This window comes from Orbicella franksi, chromosome 11 (assembly GCF_964199315.1).
Source record: "Orbicella franksi chromosome 11, jaOrbFran1.1, whole genome shotgun sequence".
Lineage (NCBI taxonomy): Eukaryota > Metazoa > Cnidaria > Anthozoa > Scleractinia > Merulinidae > Orbicella > Orbicella franksi.
Window position 1 is genome coordinate 16,453,305 of NC_138155.1, and position 12,875 is coordinate 16,466,179.

Sequence of the window (12,875 nt, forward strand, 5' to 3'; positions counted from 1 at the left end):
TTTTTGTATTGGGATAAATATTTTTGTATTGGGATAAATATTTTTGTACTGCCCCTGTGGGCCACCGAAGGTTATGAGTTCAATTCGTAATTATTTTGCACGAGTGAGTTTCTCAAAAAGCTGAAATTGCACGAGTTCAATTTGGATTTAATTTGCACTTGTGAGTTTTTCAAAAAAGCTGAAATTGCACTCGCCGAAGCGGCTCGTGAGCGCTTCCTCGCGTGAAGGAAGTGGTGGAAAAACTTTCTTAAAGCCATTTTTTCTCATGCGAGAACTTTTTGCAAAGTTTCCACTCAAATGATAACCTTTGCGCAATCACCACCTGGATTTTCTTTGTAATATTCGAGAATAATTTTAGGATTTAAATGTGAGGATCGATCGTATAGCATTCATATCATGTAACTTCCGTTTAAGCTGATTAACCTCGATGTTTGTTGTATCAAGGGTTTGTTTTCCTTGGAAGTTTAATAACTGCCAACTAATGATTATAGAAAACTAATCCTGATTAGCATGTAAATAACATTTCCTTTTGCTCACTGCTTAGGTCTCACTTTAATCTTTTGATCTGAATTTAATACCACAACAACAGCTAGCTTTAAAAATTGGGTAAATGTAGTTTTGTCACTGACTTGAATATTTTAGAAAGACGTTTCGGCTAGCTCTTAAGCCTTCATCAGTTGAAAACCCGCTTGATGTTACGCGCGATTTAAAAACTTTATAAAATGAAACGTTGCGCGCGCTGTACGCGCGTGACTCGAGAGAATTTTGAGGGCGTGTTAAGGTGGCCGAACACAGTTTTCGCGCGCGCTTTTGCTGATGCAACTCAGCGCGCGCGCAAGGATTGCAAAAAACAAACATGCCGTCAATAGAGCGATCATTATATTTACTCGACACCCGCACTATCTGTGCTATTTTTCTCTATAATTGAACGCAGTGTATTGATGGCTTTAGTCTTTTATCACAAATATATGTTAGAAAAGGTAAAGATGGAAAGAACTCAGCAATTCTCAGCTTTTTCTTTGTTACCGAAAGAACCCAGTTAAATGCAGCGCATGCGTAGTAAGTCAAAAAATTGCGATTGAATGAAAATTTGCACTCTCGGAAATACGCCTATTTCTCGAGAACCACTCATTAGAATTTCACGAAATTTGGCACGAAAATACTTTAGGAAATAAGTAACTGGAGTATTGAAAATAATTGAACTTTAACAAAGGAAACTCTAGATATTCCAGTAAACCTTCAACAAGGGATAATTAAAGATCTCTCTGTTAAATTATTAGCAAAATGGTGTTAACTTGCGAGAATCGTTACAAGCTTGTTGCATGCAAATTATAAAGAAAATCTAATGACTAGATTTTCTACAAATAAACAAAACCGATTTTAAAGGCCTGTTTATTTTTATTCGTGTTGCCATGGCAACGGCACATACGTCAGCTTAACCATAAAAAAAATGAAAGTTTGTGTTGTTAACTTGCTTGCTGCCATTTTTGGCGACCGAGAGATCAAGGGTTTTAGAGAAAAAGGTGAATGAAACACAGGTATCAAAAGCTGTGTTCAGCCACCTTAAGCGCTTGTAGACTTCAGGAATGGCTATCTGATCATTTCCAGCGTTTGGGTCTTTTACAGACATCCAAGCTTCTACAAAAAGCCGCTGATGATAATGTGCCTCATGTCCGACGACTTCTACGTTTTCAAAATCCATGTGATGATGACATTCGTGAACATGGCTCGCAAGTATGGAGTTATGATCGAACATCAAGACAGCCTTTTTGTGCTCGAAAACCCGCATCTTCAGTGATCTTTCAATTACAGTCAGTGCGATTTTGTATATTATAGCCAGACCGAAAGATCACAGAAGATGCAGGTTTCCGAGCACAAAAAGCACTGCACCGGTATCGCAGAGGTCATGGGTTCGAATCCCGTTCAGGCCTGAATTTTTTTCAGTCTTTAATTTTGCAGCTGCTTAAGTTGTGTATAACTGCGATGATCAATCATGTCTTCATATGAGATACAATTCGTCGTTCCCGTTTAAATCTATGTTGCTGCCACAAGGACGGACTCTTCATTCCTATACCGTGTTGTCAGTAGTCGACAGAAAAGCTGGAATACAGTAGATGCTCTCCTTCCTCGCACCTTTCTAATACGGACACCACTTTATTGAAGGCAGTTCTCATGCCCATATATTCTTTATTAGGAATCCATGTAGAGGCTGGTTTTCCACGTTCTCAAAAAAAAAAAAAAACATCCGTGCCTAAAGGCCTGGCTAAACTAGGAAACATCGTTGCGGAAATATGGTTTCTTGCTGTGTTTCCCGGGGTGGCTAAATTAGCGGGAAACAAACAAAATGTTTTGCTGCCCCAGTGGCTAAACGAGGAAACATTGTCTCGGAAAACAAATGGTCAAGCGTACGCAGTATAATAAATTGACTTCTGAGAAATTCTGGGGGACATTTTTTCGTTCCAGAGCTTGTCCCCAGCTTATAAATTGTGATCCCTGAATTTCCCATTTGCTTTTGTGATAGTCTCTTGTAATACCATATTTCTCTGACATCAGTGTGCATCGATTTGACATTAAGCCACAAATAACAGCCATATAAGACAATGAGTAACGCCCTTCCAAGTTCTTTCCTTCTTTCCCTTCCCTTTTCTATGACCCATTTGTGGCTCTTCTACTTCGACTTCGCCGTCAGCCATTCTTGCAAGCTCGCCGTTGCTGGGAAAAATTTTGGCTAAACCGAGAAACATATGCAAAATTTGCGACCAGAATGCAAAAATGTTTTTGACCTTAAGCAAAAACATTTTCTTGTTTCCGCGCAGCAAAAGTTGTTCTCGCAACATATGTTTCCCGCGCGGCTAAACTGGGAAACATTTCCCTTCGCAACAATGTTTCCTTATTAAGGTCTAGAAAAAGGTCTAGGTCTAGAAAAACTGCTGGTGGACGAACGAGCGAGATGCGATGCGTTCAACAGTTTTCCCATACCTCGAAAAAGCATTATTTTTTCATAAAACATAGGAACGCCATCTTCTACTTGGCATAGCATGAAAAAGTTTTGGTTCCTGTGACTAGATTTTGAAGCAAAAATGGCTAGTTCACATGATGACCGGACTTGTACCCCCTCCCTCCCCCCCCCCCCCCCCCACTTGTTGCAGGAACTAGTCGCAGAGACTAATCCCCTTGTGAGTGCCGACCTTTTAACTTTCATTTAAAACCCAACCAGACCAACGAACGCTGAATCTCGATCGGTCCCCTGAGAGCTTTATTGCGAAGAAACCAGCGATAATTTCAGATTAAATTCATTGTACTTGTTTGGGTTTAAGATCAATCTTAATCTAACGTACCTAATGTACATGGACACTACAAGTAGTACTGTATTTGTTATTGCTAGTTGTTGTCTCAATTTTCAGTTTTTTTCCCTAAGCCACACACTTTTCTCCCCGGACCACGTGACCCGAAACGATTGACCGCGGCGAAATATTGAGGCCTAGGAACTAGGCAATACCTGTCTCTCGTAGACAAAATTGACCAACCCGCGAGTTTTCCAAAACTTCCCTTCTAGCAGAGTCGAAGCAGAGGCTCTTTTCCTGGTGTTCGCTGACGGGAGAAAAGAGACCTCTGCCATGGGTCGAAAATAGCTATATTGAGTATGCTCCGCGGCTTAGCGACCGAGCCATTACGTGATGTTCGTAGCACGTGTCGAAAATAAAACCTTTCACTCAGACTTCGAGCTCCTTCAGTTTATCGTCGTTGTCAAACAGCTCTTGCTCCTTTTTAACAGCTTTGAGCTTGAGCCTTAGGCAGGACTTAAGCTGGTCAGATATGAGCGCTTTTAGCGGTGAAGTAACCACAACAAATGGGTTCGATGGCAGAATTTTTATCGTTCCCGTTCGTGCAACAAGCACAGCAATCTGGTACATGAGAGTTTTCTCATGTCCGGTCAGCAAGCACGCAAACGTGTCTCGCCCGTTTAAAAAATGAAATAGGGCCTTGTACCGCTCGTCACTCAACGTTTTTATCTTTCCATCGTCGAGGTTATTCATAACGGAAGAAAACAAACTTAGTAACTCTTTACGATTGAACTCTTTCGAGCACGCCGGTGTGTGTGCCATGTTTACAATGTGGACTTAATAGATGACAGCGGAATTTATGTAAAGAATTGCGCGAGACGCAACGGGCTCAAGTTGCGGTCAGTGAACAACGCAAGGAGAATGCGTTTTAAATAGAGCCGTCCAAGACTGTGGACGGCGATTAAATCAAAGCCATTTTCGACCCATGGCAGCGAACACCGTCAGCGAACACCAGGAAAAGAGCCTCTGCTAGCAGGGAATTTCAAAACCTCTTTAAAGGAATCATATATCAGGAACGCAAAGAATGTTTTTTTGTGTGTGTTTTTTCACAAGAACGCCAAGAATCCTTACACAGGAATGCAGCGAAGCCCACACATATCACTTGTCCACGTGACTTTTTTCAGGTGGACGCGAGGCAAAAAGAGTGAAAGGTGATGGTCTAGTCGAGAGTTCCCGCCAGAGTGTTTATGGAATAGCAGATTTGCACGTTAACTACCAGAATTCCTTTCGTTTTTTCCTTTTTTATTTAAATTTTAAATGCCCAGTGGGGTTTAAATAAATATTGCCCTATTAGCACAACAAACTGAAAGAGTGAAGGATTCTGGTAGTTGTAGTCAAATGACGCCATCGTGCAAATCGCCTATTATTTGGGGTTTTACAACTCGTCTGAGTGGTATGAATCTTCACTGTTACAGCTGGAATAAGTGAGTATTGGACAAGCTTGTCACTTCATACTGCGGAACCGGAGTTAAGTGCCGGCGTGAAAAGGTCGCCGGAAATCGTCAATTTCTATCCGGCTGGTTATGCAATTAGCATTCATCACGAAACTTTTTTCTAATTTTGACGTAAGTGAGAAAGAAATGGTTGGCAACATAGAGGGGCCAGAACTACGAAACACGTTCCTCTTCTGGAGATTCAGATAACCTTTATCAACAGTGTCAGAACTTTATATGAAAACCAGTCCGTATGAGCCCTTTCTGAGCATTTTTTTAATGTACGTTTTTACGATCACACGTAACCTATTTTTCAACGCATAATGTATAAAAATAACTTAGGCAAGCTCACTCTGCAGTTTGTCCCCCTTCAGTTATTACCAAAGAGAGAAAGATACAAAAATGTTTTTATATTTCAGCCTTAACCCCTTAATTCCTTACAGCGGTCAACAAATACTTCTCGTTCCTAATAGCTGTCACCTGTCTGATAGTAAACAAAACAGCAGCTAAAGGTTATTGGATTTACAGCTCAGTTTTGAGTATGACTGAAACTACACTAACGAAATTCCTTATCTAATGAAATCAGGAACTGTCAATCACGAAGGAAAGTCTTGCCATTTTTTAACAAGACTGCAATTAATCTCTGTATGTGTGTAACTGTTTCATTTATCAACTCAAATATGTGTCGCTGTTTCTACCATGGAAGTTCCAGCTTTTGCACATTAGAGTTTTCACCGTTATTTTCAACAAGAAATGGAACTGTAATATTTGAAAGCACGGTATTACATTTGTTCATTCCCAGGCTGAGGCTCAGGTCCATGCCTCATCATAGATTAATACAATACAATATTCCTTTATTCGCTCTTGCTCTTGTAATTAAGAAACAATTTAACTATATATATAGTTAAGTCACACACACATACTAAAATAAAGAACAAATATTGAGCTTGGAGGCTAAATAACTGGGAAGTTTTCGAGGTAGCCTCCAGTTGCATTAAGTTACTTATGAACAAATCAATCAATGCTCTTTTAATCGGTTGGTCGAATTTAGAACATGAAACCGGATTGCATAGTTCTGCTTCCTGGCTATCTGTAGAAAGAAGAGCGAGAAAAGATACGGGGCATTTGATCTCTAAAAAAAAACAACACATTTGACCTCACTCTCCTAACAAACGGCTTAGTATTCTCTTACAAAACAAGGCAAGGAGCATGAAAAGTGAAAACGGGAAAATGCGAAGTAGTAGTAGGCCAAGCAGACGAAGTAGGCCAAGCAGACGTCAGAAAGAGACTCGTTTACCGTCGTATGTCTTGATGCAATAGTAAAGTAAGTAGGAATAAGCTTTAATTAATTATAGTTAAAGATACACTCTGATCATAACTGTTATGTCTAAATTGAACTTCGCACCCCGGGGGAGGGGACTCTCATATAAAAAGGACGGGGATGCTCGTCGGAAATTTTGAAAAGAAACCCCTAAGTGGTACCGAGATCCTGTTTTGTGAGCGTGGCTTGAATTGTTTTCTCCCCTAAGAGGTACCAACACATTATCTCCTGATATAATGTGTTGGTTCGATACCCAAACTGAAACGTACCGCAAAAGCTCCCGCTGTGAACCTTTTGAGGCTAAACACCCCAGAGATACCAAAACCGCCTTTTTAACCCCTTAAAGGCACGACGGGCTCCCCCATCATTTTTATGTGGGAGTCCCCCCCTCCCGGGCTTCGTACGCTAGCGAAATTGTGTTACACGTTGTCAACAAATTAGTAATGACTCAGCAGAGGCCTACATAGAACGATTGATTTATTGCTAAACAAACTCGATCTCAGTCATGACTTCGTCTCTATAACGTCAAAAACGTTTTGAAAAAGTCATCAAACGGCCTTGGCATCTCAAGTCTACGAAACGACGTAATTAGCCATTGAAAGGATTAGCTCGTCGTAATCAGTCGACACTCATTTGCAGGCACGAAAGAATGTAGGCTGATCCGGAGAAACGTCATATTCTGCTATTATGAAACCGGTCAAGAAAAGTTACTGATGTTACAATGTCCATCAAAATGAAAAATTCGAATTTGCGGACGACTTTTCCAATGATTCTCCTCAGAAGAATGAAAGCGAGGCTGAACACCAGTTGGGATTCATGATGGCTGCCAATTTAAAATTATTTTGTATCCATTTAAATAAGTCTCACTGATCTCATTTCAACGTAAAAATTCTTTTGAATTATCAACTTAAAAACGAGGTTAGTAAGGCTAATTTTAATATGTACAAAAGAAATTATAATTAATTGGCAGCCATTTATGAAAAGGGTCGATCCAGACCCTCTTTGAAGCCGCGTCTTTCCCTGAAAACACTCAGGCACCTCGGGATATACAGTTCAACTCAAACGGCCACCCGCGGGGAAATGGATAGTGGCCGCTAAAGGGGACTGGCCGCTTAATACAGTCGAACATCTGCTACGACGGCCAGTAATCAAAGTTTCGATGGTGACTATTCTGTTGTTTTTACCTCTATTAAGCCGCCAGCCCCTTTAAGCGGTCACTATCCATTTCCCCGAGGGTGGCCGGTCAGTAACAAGGGGTTGAAGTGTAGAAGTAAAAACAATAGAAAAGCCCTCATCGGGACTTTGATTCTTTCCGCCTAATAAAGGTGGCCGACTGTAGTGTATTTCGAAGGGAAACAAAGAGAGAAAAGGAACTTCTTGTCATATCTGTTTCTCGTCCTGATCCCCTTTCTAATCCTTAAGCGAAATACACGTCAGCTATTTGTGAAGTTTTCATTCTAAGCATGCGCGATTCTCGACGAGACTGAGAGGTGACTAATTGCTCCCTATCTACAGTAGATTCGGTTAAGCACTGTCTTAAAACTGCATATTCTCTTGTTCGGACTATCAACAAAAAAACAAGAGTCAAAAAGAGAAACACAGTAAACACAGCTTGGGTACGTAACTTGTTTAAGGTAGAACAAGAAAATATAGCAAATATGCAAGAATTCCGCCCTCAAACGAAGGAAAATTCATTTATTCACATGATATTTCATAGTCTCAGCCACTTTTCTGCGGTTTTATGTGTTTTGAGTGGAATATGATCAATTAAGCAAAAGTAAGATATCAGGACCCCCTCTGTCGCGTTCAGTTTACAAGGTTTTCTTATAAGTTTGATCTGAGAATAAATATAGAAGGCAATGCTTGCAGCAACACTAGTGTGAAAAAAAAAAGTTTTTTTGTTTAATTTTTGCTAGTCAGGAGGTCACTCCAAACTTCGCTGTGAACCTGTTGAAGTTTTCGATTACAGGACAAATCATTGTTTTGACCGTGCTCACCCGCAGGAATGCCATCTAGAATTACCAAGGACATTTCTCAGATAATCAAATATTAGGAAAATCATTAATCACAGAAAAATGGTTAAGGAGAGTCACCTGCCACATTATTCAATGGGTTGCCTTGATGCCCGTATATGATTATGAAATCTATAATATCTGTCATCCGTACATGATATATTTTGCAATGTACGGAAATGCACTTGAGAAGACTCTTCCAACATCTTGCAAAGAGCTGCACGTCCACAGTTGACAGGTTCTACAATGATAAGTGACTGTGGCAAATAAAAGGGTTGCTATTTCTTGTGATAGTCATTTCTTGTGTTACTAAAAATGGCTGAGTAACCAGGGTTAAACATTAAAAAACTAAAATCGTTCTCTGCTAAAATGTTTGCAGCCTGTGACGACAATTGAAATAAGAAACGCGCGAAAACAAGAATATATATGTAAACGTTGGTAAGTGATCGTTTGTCAAGAACGGTGGGAAATCATCGATAGTTGTTGCAACCTAAGATCTTAAAAAAAACCATCTCCACCGTCTAAAGCCTCCATCCGTTTGACCGTGGAATTTGAGAATGACAACGAAGTTTCTTCAGAACCAGTCGTCTATAGGAAACTAACATACACAAATTAAACCAACAGCATACGATTCACACCACTCTTAATAAGCAAAACGCGGTATTGTTAAGGCCACCCGCTACCAAGTCACCAGTTCTCTCAATGAAGAAAAGCGTTTCATATTTCATCTTAATTCAAACGGTTAACCCTCCTCCATGATACGGAAAATCACGGCAAAAAGGAGAAAAGCGACAAGGACAGAGCTCGTGTCACGGTTTAAAGCTGCTGCGGAGCCTGATCATTGCTGCTGCCTACAAAGAGGTCTTCTGACCCTCCTCAAGTCCAACATGGCCCTTACGGTCATACCTGGTGACACCGAAGAACACTGCTGCTGGGATAGCGTGGTCTACAGGATTCCCTGCGAGTGCATCAAAGTATACAATGGCCGAAAACCATTCAAATCTGGGTATATAAGAGAGAATCAAAGAGTTCGACAAGGATCTACAGCTCACCCGTGCCTAAACCCCGCTTCCTCGTTAAGTTTTTTAACACGCCCGTGAGACCGGCCGCTACCTCTCTTGGAATTGCTCGGAACTCTCACTGATTTTCCTGTAGACTCGAAAAGACCATCAATTCATTTGCATGTATAAGGCTCATCCAAACAACCTCGACAAGGATTATAAAGTGTGAAGAGAACACCAACAGGAGACTGCACAAGAGCTGACCGCTGAGGAAACAGCTTCTCCTCAAGACAGCAAAGATCGAAATTCACCAATCACAGTACATCATGATACAAATGGTGACTTATAACAAGTTAACCTAATCCCCTGATAAAAACTAGAAGGAAGAAGGTAAGCAGTGCAGTCCACATTCTTACTGACCGCATCCTGGAAAATCGGTGTTACTTTATTATTGATAAAGCCATTGTCCTGCTCATTCTTAGGGAACGTCATCTGTATTTAGGGTTAATTTGGATTTTGGAAGGGGAAACCGCCACATGTAGCTATATGTAGTCATGACTCTTTCCCGAAAAATGTGTCTTGTCTTGCTCACGGTAACCAGACTAAGAGGATTATAAGTAACCTGTTTAACCAGTTTCCAACAATGCATGCGTGATCGTGGGATGATTCAGGGTACACGGCTGCTTCTACTCTTTATCTGTACCCGGGGGAATATATTTAAACTTCATCCAGTGGAACTGGATAATAATTGTTGGTTATTTGTTAATATCGATGACTCATTGATACCAGCAGTCAACTATTCAGTTGTACATGTATGACAATGTCAGCAACACTACTTTGGTGCAGAGGAAATACCACTTATTCATGAAACATTGGTGGTCCCCCTCCAATACTTATAGAACGGATGCTAACAGAAATAATCCCTTATACATAATACTAATCTGGAGATATCTCTCTAGATGAATTAGTAGTGAAATTCTTTGGAACAATGGTTTTATTCTGATATCAGTGTCTGGGGGAGAACGTCGTGATTCAGTTGTCAATAACGACACGGGAGAGTTTGAAATTAAAACATTCGGCGAGCTCAGTCTTCCGGGAGTTGCTTTATATTAGCACCGAATTGAAGGGATTCGCAACTTCCTTCCTTAAAGACCAAGACGAAATCAGAAAGAGACTCCATTGCCTTGGCCAGTTTTGACAGTGGAGTCCCAGATAAACAATTATACTGAATGTGCTACTTCAGGTAAAGCTGACCTCGAGTGTTACTGAAAACGGTGCCAGCATTAGCTAGCATTCATGCTTTGCATGTTAGAAAATTGACACTCAAAAGAATCAACTTTGAGAGAAACAATCCCTCTTGACTCTGGCTCGGTCCTTAGTGGTGCTTGTGGAGACAAGGGGGTCAGTATGTGCAACTCCATTTTTCGTCAAAATGGGGCTTTCCTCATTCACAAGGGGCGCTAAGGCATTAAGATGAAGATACTGATAAGGGTTGAAATCCAGGGGGAGCGAGCTATCGACACGTTTCAAAGTTTTAATCAAAAATTCATGTACGCGGCATGACAACAAAGTGGACTGGTGCAGTCATTTTGAACAAAGGCGAGCTATCATTTTAAGGTTTCCGCTGACGAAAACACGTGTTTTCGCTTTTGAATTTTAAAGTGAAACTCCTCATGCATCACAGTGCTCCTTTATCTTCGTCATTTCACAAGAAAAATATAAAAAGATAGTCTCTCATTGTCAACTGATAAGTCTCATTTGTTCTGGTGTGAATATAAAATAAAATATTTTTTTCTTCAGCCATCAATAGAATAGCCTGGTTCACGGGTATCATATTTTTCATTGATCTTAACTGATATAGTTTTGGTTGTGACATCTCGAATCTCGTGAACACTTCCTTTTCACTGAATTAAATGTTTCTGATCAGTCTAAATGTCTGTGGCACATTAACAAGTACCGAGAAGAGGTTAAAGGCCTGGGAAGGTTAAATGCAGGTAATTAAGCACTGAAAGGTGTCAAGATTTAAGTTGGAAGGTTCGAGACAATGTACAACTATGGGTGGTTAGTGGCTCCGTTAAGATCAGGCAAGCTCAAAAAGAAGACAGAAAAAAAAAATTTCCCGGGCTTGATAACCATTCTCCTCTTAGCTGAACTGGCCAGAGTGGAAAAAGAAATTATTTCCGCTGTATCAGGTTAAAACTTGTGGACGAAGATACGTCCGTATCAACTGCTGGTTTCCTACACGAAGGTACTTTACCAGTATGGGAGCTATTAGAGCCTTACAAACGAGTATGTATGATAAACGATGCTCTGACAAGCAAAGAACTCACCTTTAGAACGCACATGATTCGCCTCTTTCCGTTGTGGGAGGTGAAATAGGACGGTACTTTAAGATATCAGTCATATCAAGTGAAGTGGTTCTTTGGGTCTTCTCGTTCAACAGCGTTACCACCGCCTTCAAAAAAGTGAAACGTGACCTTTGTAGCGGGGAGAACTAAGTTTGATAAGTTAGTTCAAGAGCATTAAGATCAAGATCTCAACTAGAAAGCTTTTATTCTCGAGATAAAATTATAGAAGAACATGTGGGCTCTTGTTAGCAGTTATTCAAAAGCAAAAACAAGTGGAATGGTGACCTGTAGATCAGTGAAATGACGGCTGAAATAAAGATGTGTCTCAAGTGGAATATAGTAACAGAAGAAGTCATAATTAATAGAGGAAAAGGTTATTAAGCCCGGTAAACTTCAAAGGAGCAAAGATGACAAAATTTATGTTGCAAGGTCCACGACCGTGCACAATCTCAATTTTGTTTTGCGTTCATACACTATGCATGAATTACGTAATAAAAACGTTTCTGCTGGTTAGTTCTTTGGTGAAAAGTAAACAGACATTGTGATTCGTGCACGGTCAACGACAAAATCGAACAAAACCAAAATCTTTATTGTGCTTCATGACAATTTCTCTCTATTGATAACTATCATGAAGCCGGAGCCATGGCCCGGACATTTTTAAACGCATGGAGTTAAAATCAGAAATCAATATTGTCGAACTGTATTTTGGGTGGTGGCTTAGATCAGTCTCAGGGGCGTAGCGTACATTATTCATGGTGTGCTCACCGAAGTACTCATAATAAGGTTTGAGGGCATGCCCCCCACCCCCATCACCAGGAGCATTTTGTTTTAAGGGGTTTGGAAATGCCGTATCCCACCATGTTTCCAAGGGACAGTTTCTAAATCAAAACATGGAGAAACGTTGAAAAGGAGAGATTATTCAAGACTGAACCAGTTGATTTAATCATTGCCGGCAATAAATATTATTTATAACGAATAGATTCCAGCTGGCCGTGTGTCTGTTGAGTAATAGATCACAGATGACGTCAAAATGTGATTTGAACAAAAAAAGTGGCACATGAGGCGATAGCCGAGTGTGTCACTGGTGTTCTTGTGGCATTTTGTTTGACGTTATCTGTTATCTATTGCTGAACAGACGCATGGCAAGGTGGATTCTATCTGTTCCATAAAATAAGGAACACACACACAAAAACGTTATTGACGTCATCTATGCGTCTGTGCTCCAATTTACCATAAGGAAGAACCAACAAAATGCGAGAATAGTTCGACATGTTATACATGTATAAAAATAAATGTTTTTTTGTTTAGGTTTCCGGAGATAAGCACGTGCGCAAGTGCGTATATGGTGGCTACGCCCCTAGGATGTAGGAACCCTCGTTAAGATTTAAGCTTGAATCATGTCTAATGAACAATACA